Genomic DNA, 7212 nt, shown 5'->3' with positions numbered 1-7212 from the left:
CTGTGACTTCCTCTCTCTCTGACCCTCCCCTGCTCAGAGCCTGGAGCCTGTTTCAATCTGTGACTCCCTCTCTCTCTGACCCTCCCCTGCTCACGCTGTCTCTCTCTCTCTCCTAGAAATAAATAAAAAACATTAAAAAAATTTTTTTTAATGTTTTTTAAATTTATTTTTGACAGAGAGAGAGAGATAGAGCAAGAGCAGGGGTGGAGCTGAGAGAAGGAAACACAGAATCTGAAGCAAGCTCCAAGCTCTGAGCTGTCAGCACAGGGCCTGACGCAGGGCTCGAACTCGTGAACCACGAGATCATGATCTGAGCTAAAGTCGGCTGCTTAACCGACTATGTCACCCAGGCGCCCTGAAAGGTTATTTTCCTTGAGGAGACTGAAACTGCAGTTCGGTTAGGTATTAAATCTCGGTTAGCTGACATGGGGCTTAGCACTAGTGACTCTATTTTGGACCTGTTATTTCTTTTTATAAGACCCTAATGATTAATAATTATGAGCATTTTATTCATGTGCTAATTTGCCAACTACTTTTTCGTGTGGTGTGCCTGGTTGGGTTTTTCTTCCCATTTCTTTTTATGGGGGTTTGTTGAGCCTCAAATATTCAGCCATTTCTTCAAGCATTTTGTCTGAAACCCCATCTACTCCTCTGTGAGACTCTAAGTACGTGTGATGTATTTTAGGCCACATTATGTTGCTCTAATAGTTTTTTAAAAAATTCATTTCCCCTGAGTTTCGAGTTTCATTTTGGATATTTTCAATTGCTTTGTCGTCAATTTCTGAAGTCATTTTTCCGTGATGTATTGTGAGGCCTTATGTACATTTCAGACGCTACATTTCTCACATCTACAAGTGTAATTTGGGTGTTTTTTTTTTTTTTTTTTGGTGTGTGTGTATGTGTGTGTGTGTTTTACAATTTCCATTCTTCATCACATGCATGCTTTTCCCTAACCTTCTTGAGATACGAAGTACATGTTTCAGAATGTTTCAACGTCTTGTCTGCTGATTGTATTAGCTGTGTCATTTCTGCATGTGTGTCTTTTTTTTTTAAAATAGTTTACTGTCAGTTGGTTTCCATATAACACCCAGTGCTCATCCCCACAAGTGCCCTCCTCCATGCCCATCACCCCCCTTCCCCTCTCCCCCATACTCATCAGTCCTCAGTTTGTTCTCAACATTCAAGAGTCTCTCATGGATTTTCTCCCTCCCTCTTCCCCCACATTTCCCCCCTTCTTCTCCCCCATGGTCCTCCATTAAGTTCCTCTTAATCCTCCCATACGTGCAAACATATGGTATTTGTCCTTCTCTGCCTGACTTATTTCGCTCAGCATTACACCCTCAAGGTCCATCTATGTTGCTACACAGGCCAGATTTCATTCTTTCTCATTGCAATGTAGTATTCCATCGTATAGATAAACCACATCTTCTTGATCCATTCATCTGTTGATGGACACTTAGGCTCTTTCCATGTTTTAGCTATTGTGGAGAGTGCTGCTATGAACATTGGGGTACATGTGCTCCTATGCCTCAGCATTTCTGTATCCCTTGGGTAAATTCCTAGCAGTGCTATTGCTGGGTCATAAGGGAGTTCTATTGTTAGTTTCCTGAGGAACCTCCACACTGTTTTCCAGAGGGGCTGTACCAGTTTACATTCCCACCAACAGTGTAGGAGGGTGCCCGTTTCTCCACATCCTCGCCAGCATCTAGAGTTCTCTGATTTGCTCATTTTAGCCACTCTGACTGGCGTGAGGTGGTATCTCAGTGTGGTTTTGATTTGTATTTCCCTGATGAGGAGGGATGCTGAGCATCGTTTCATGTGTCTGTTGGCCATCTGGATGTCCTCTTTGGAGAAGTGTCTGTTCATGTCTTCTGCCCATTTCTTCACTGGGTTGTTTGTTTTTCGGGCGTGTAGTTTGGTGAGTTCCTTATAGATTCTGGATATTAACCCTTTATCTGATATGTCATTTGCAACTATCTTTTCCCATTCCGTTGGTTGCCTATTAATTTTCTGGGTTGTTTCCTTGGCTGTGCAGAAGCTTTTAATCTTGATGAGGTCCCAACAGTTTATTTTTGCTCTTGATTCCCTTGCTTTTGGGGATGTGTCAAGTAAGAAGTTGCTGCGGTGGAGGTCAAGGAGGTTGTTTCCTGCTTTCTCCTCTAGGGTGTTGATAGTTTCCTGTCTCACGTTCAGGTCCTTTATCCATTTTGAGTTGATTTTTGTGCATGGTGTGAGAAAATGATCTAGTTTCATTCTTCTGCATGTTGCTGTCCAGTTCTCCCAACACCATCTGTTAAAAAGGCTGTCTTTTTTCCATTGGATATTCTTTCCTGCTTTGTCAAAGATCAGTTGGCTGTATACTTTTGGGTCCACTTCTGAGTTCTCAATTCTGTTCCATTGGTCTATGTGTCTGTTTTTGTGCCAATACCATACTGTCTTGAGGATGACAGCTTTGTAGTAGAGGCTGAAGTCTGGGATGGTGATACCTCCCGTTTTGGTTTTATTTTTCAGTATTACTTTGGCTATTCGGGGTCTTTTGTGGTTCCATACAAATTTTTGGATAGTTTGTTCTAGTTTTGAGAAGTATGCTGGTGCAATTTTGATTGGAATTGCATTGAATGTGTAGAGTGCTTTAGGTAGTAATGACATCTTAACTATATTTATTCTTCCTATCCATGAGCATGGAATGTTTTTCCATTTCTTTGTGTCTTCTTCAATTTCCTTCATAAGTTTTCTATAGTTTTCATCATACAGATCTCTTGTATCCTTGGTTAGGTTTATTCCGAGGTATTTTATGGTTTTTTGTGCAATTGTGAATGGGATCAGTTTCTTGATTTCTCTTTCTGTTGCTTCATTGTTGGTGTATAAAAATGCAACCGATTTCTGTACGTTGATTTTGTACCCTGCAACTTGGCTGAATTCTTGGATCAGTTCTAGTAGGCTTCTGGTGGAGTCTGTCGGGTTTTCTATGTAGAGTATCATGTCGTCTGCAAAAAGTGAAAGTTTGACTTCTTTGCCAATCCTGATGCCTTTGATTTCCTTTTGTTGTCTTATGGCTGATGCTAGGACTTCCAGCACTATGTTAAACAACAGTGGTGAGAGTGGACATCCCTGTCAGGGGATGTCCTGCGTCAGGCAGGATTTCTGCCTTGGCGGTTGTGAGGAGGAGAGTGACGGTGCCCCAGTCCCTTCTTGAACCAAGCGCTGCACCTTGCTTTTTTGGGTGTGTAAACTCCCCGTACCGGGGGTGCAGCCAAAGTTGGTTGCACTCTTCAACCGAGGCCAGTCCCAGTCTCCAAATCCCAGTCCGCGCGCCCCGCTGAAATTGCCTTAGACACAGCTTCCCAGGCAACCCTCTCGGGCAATTCCAGGCCCCCTGCCGAGCTCTGGGGGTGGAGTCAGAATCGCTGCTTCCTTCTCTGGGTCGGGCTGGCGCGCATGGGCGGGGGCTTGCCTGCCGGGTTCTTTGAGCCCGAGCCCGCTGGAGTGAGGAAAACCGGGTCCCTCTATGGCTCGTCACCCAAAACACGAACTCACAGGCAAATTTCCCAGTTTTCAGCTCTTTGCCTTCCCTCCAGAGTTCCATGTAGCCAGGAGCACGGACTCCTGGTGTCCGCGCGGCTTTTCCAGGGGCCCAAGCCCGCCGGGAGGACAATGGCGGCAGGCGCGCTGCTACTCTAGAAGTGCAGCCAGCCAGGAGTCAGCACAAAGCAGCAGTCTGTGCGCTCAGCATCGCCCCCCCCCCCCCCCAGCCCCAGGACCAGTTGGAGCGAGGGGACCTGGCGTGCAGGTATTTGGCGCGCAGGGTGTTTCTCTGCCCCGAGCGGAGCTTTTTCTGTTTCAGACTCTCCCTTTTTCCCCTCTCGCTCCCCGTAGAGGGTAGAGGGGGATTGCCTCCGACCCTGGAGTCTCCGATCCCCGCCTGATTTTATCTTCCCCAGTTCGAACTCACGTTAGAAGTCTTTCTCAGTGGATTCTGCATCTTTTTTCTCCCAATCTCTCAGGTTTCGTAAGGTTTCCAATGGCTTCAGATCTTTTCCGTGTGACATATGGGCGCGAGTGCAAGTACGGAGCCCCTTACTTCTCCGCCATCTTGCCCCTCCCCTCTTTTATCGGATTTTTTATTTCATCATAACTATTTTTAAGCTACATAGTGTTTGTAGCTATAGTTTCTTTGATGTCCCCATGCTTTTGTCAAGCCCAGCGATTAATTTTATAATTATTGTTCTAAATTCTTGTTCAGTTATGCTGCTTATATCTGTTTTGAGCAGTTCTTTAGCTGTCAGTTCTTCCTAGAATTTCTTTGGAGGAGAGCTCTTTCATTTCGTCATTTTGGTTAGCTTTCTATCTCTTGTTAGTTTTAAAAGCTTGTTATGCACTCTGCACCTGTGAACGCTGCTGTACCAAAGAAGGCTCTTTGACTGTCCAGGGCCTGTTCATTTGGAAAGTGTTATTTGAATGGCATCTCTTGGTCTCTCTTGTTGAGACCTTGGTTATTTTATTTTCCTACTCGTAGTGGTATTTGGGACTCTCCACCATGTGTACTTTGGCTTGTTTCTTGAGGTAGCCCTGGAAAAGAAAACAGACAAACACACAAGGAACAAAGGTACACAAACGCACAGACAAATCCAACAAACACGCAAACTGAAAGGGAAAACGAAAAAGAAAAGAGAAAAGAGAAGGGAAAGTGAATAATAAGAAATAAAAATACATAAAAATAAAAAAAGAAGAAACCCAATAGACAAAGAACAGTTTAAAGCATATAACCAGTTTTCCCAGCTAGAAATAAATAGCTGCGTGTATGCAGTGCTGGTTGAATAGCATAGAGAAAGAGAGAGATGACAGGGCGGGATGAAGTGAAATTGGAAATGAAATGAGCAGGCAGAAGGAATAAGAGGCTTTTTCCAAAAAGCAAAAGATTGGAACGTGGTTGGAGAAGAGGCGAAAGAAATGATGATGATGCTATCCAGAGAAACTATATAATATGGTTACTCCAGAGAGAAAAGAGATGAAAAGGTAGGTAGGTGTAGAATTTACATCTAGAGAATGCATTAAATGTGACTGTTTAAGCAAGCTAGTGACCAGAATTAATCAGGGCAGTGCATCCATGTTCGTCTTGCCCAGGCTCCGGTAAAAAGAAAAAAAAAAAAAAAAAGAAGAGGGCAGCTCTCTAGCAGGGATGGGCATGGTTTGGTCCAGTGCGACCCGTGGGAGTCCTGCCTTGGCGGTTATGGGGAGAAGAGTGGCGGCGCCCCAGTCCCTTCTTGAGCCAAGCGCTGCAACTCAGTTTTTCGGGTGTGTAAACTTCCTGTGCCAGGGGCGTAGCCAAGGTGGGCCGTGCTCTATATCTCAGGCCAGGCCTCATTTCCAGATCTCAGTCCGCGCGCCCCATTGAAATTGACTGAAGTATAAACTCGCAGGTGAGCCCCTCAGGACAGTTTCAAGCCTCTTGCCTTCCCCCTGGGGATCCAGCCAGAGGCTGTTGCTCCCATCTCTTCTAGGTCGGGCTGGTGAGGAGCAGTTTCATCCGGGGGTCGCCTGGAACCAGTGCGTCCCACCTAGGGTCAGCTGGACCCAGGAAACTGGATCCCTCTGTGTCCTGCGTGGAGGTATTTCTCTTCTCCAGCGACAGGGACAGTGTCTTGAGCAGTTTCGGCCACTCTTTTTGCCCCCTAGACTCACTGCGGCTAGCCACAGAGGGGGATCCCCACTCCCTCTGTGTCTCTGGCCCTGGCCGATTTTATCTTCCCCAGTTCACACTCACGTTAGAAAGTGCCCTTAGCAGACTCCGTCTCCTTTTCCTCCCAAACTCCTGGATTCTGTAAGGGTTCCTATGACTTCAGGCCTTCTCCGTGTGAGATATGGGGGCAAGTGAAATGTACGGAGCTCCTTACTTCTCCGCCATCTTGCCCTGTCTCCTCTGCATCTGTGTCTTAACTTTTTTCCCCTTGGGACATGATTTAGTGTTTGTTTGCACACCAGGCAATCCTATGATTCAATGCCACAGGTGTCAGTTTTGTGTTATTGTATGTTGGTTTTGGGTGTTCCTTTAAATACTTTCAGGTTTCAGCTCTAAGACGCAGGTAAATTACTTGAAATCCCTTTGATTGTTTTGAGGCTTACTTTTAAACTCCATTAGGGTGGGTCTGAGGGCAAATCCAATCCCTCTGAGTCCATCATGGCCAAAAGTGGAAATCCAATCGGAGTCTCTTTTGATGGTACTTCTCTCAGACCTTGTCACATGACTTCTTTAAAAGCCAGACCATTCCACAAGACTTAGCTCCAGAGAGACAATACTGAATGGTAGCTAAGAGTTTCTGGAATGATTTAGACCCGGTTTAAATTTTATTTCTACTGCCTTGGAACCTGAGCTAGTTAAAACTTTTTTAGGTTTTGATTTCTCTACCTGTAAAATAAAAGTAACAATACAGTTGATCCTTGAACAAGATGAGTTCAAACTGCATGAGTCCACCTATACATAGATTTTTTTACAATACAGTACTATATATTTTTTAATGTTTATTTATTTTTCGGGAGAGAGAGAGGCAGTGTGTGAACTGACATGGAATCCAAAGCAGGCTCCAGGCTCTTACCTACCAGAACAGCCCGACAGGGGGCTCAAATTAACGAACCCTGAGATCATGATTTGAGCTGAAGTGGGGATGCTCAACCCACCAAGCCACTATGGTACAGGCACCCCTACTATACAGTACTATAAATGTGATTTCTCTTCCTTATGATTTTTTTAATCATGTTTTTTTTTCTCCAGCTTACCTTATTGTAAAAATACAAGGTATAATACATAATATACAAAATATGTGTTAATTGATGTTCTGTGTTATCAGTAGGGCTTCCAGTCAACATTAGGCTATTAGTGGTTAAGTTTGAGGGGAGTCAAAAGCTATATGGATTTTCAACTGCACAGGGCACACTGTGTTGAAAGGTCATCTTTCAGTGGTCTGGTAGATTAAGTAAAATAAGGAATGCGGCGTATTTGGGGTCATTATCATAATTTAAAGCACTAGATTCCTTAAATATGTCAGGTGTCAGGCAGGCTGTACTTCAGAGAAACTAAAAAGCAAACATGTAACTTTTACTAAATGTGCTAACTAAATAATGAATGCTGATTAAACATAAAAAAAATAAAGTACTCTGTCATAATTTCACTGTTTAGATGGTGGACCAATGAGTGGGAAATGGACTAGGCACTGA

This window comes from Hyaena hyaena, unplaced genomic scaffold, assembly GCF_003009895.1.
Source record: "Hyaena hyaena isolate Hyena2069 unplaced genomic scaffold, ASM300989v1 scaffold_475, whole genome shotgun sequence".
NCBI classification, from domain to species: Eukaryota; Metazoa; Chordata; class Mammalia; order Carnivora; family Hyaenidae; genus Hyaena; species Hyaena hyaena.
This window is presented reverse-complemented; position numbering follows the sequence as displayed.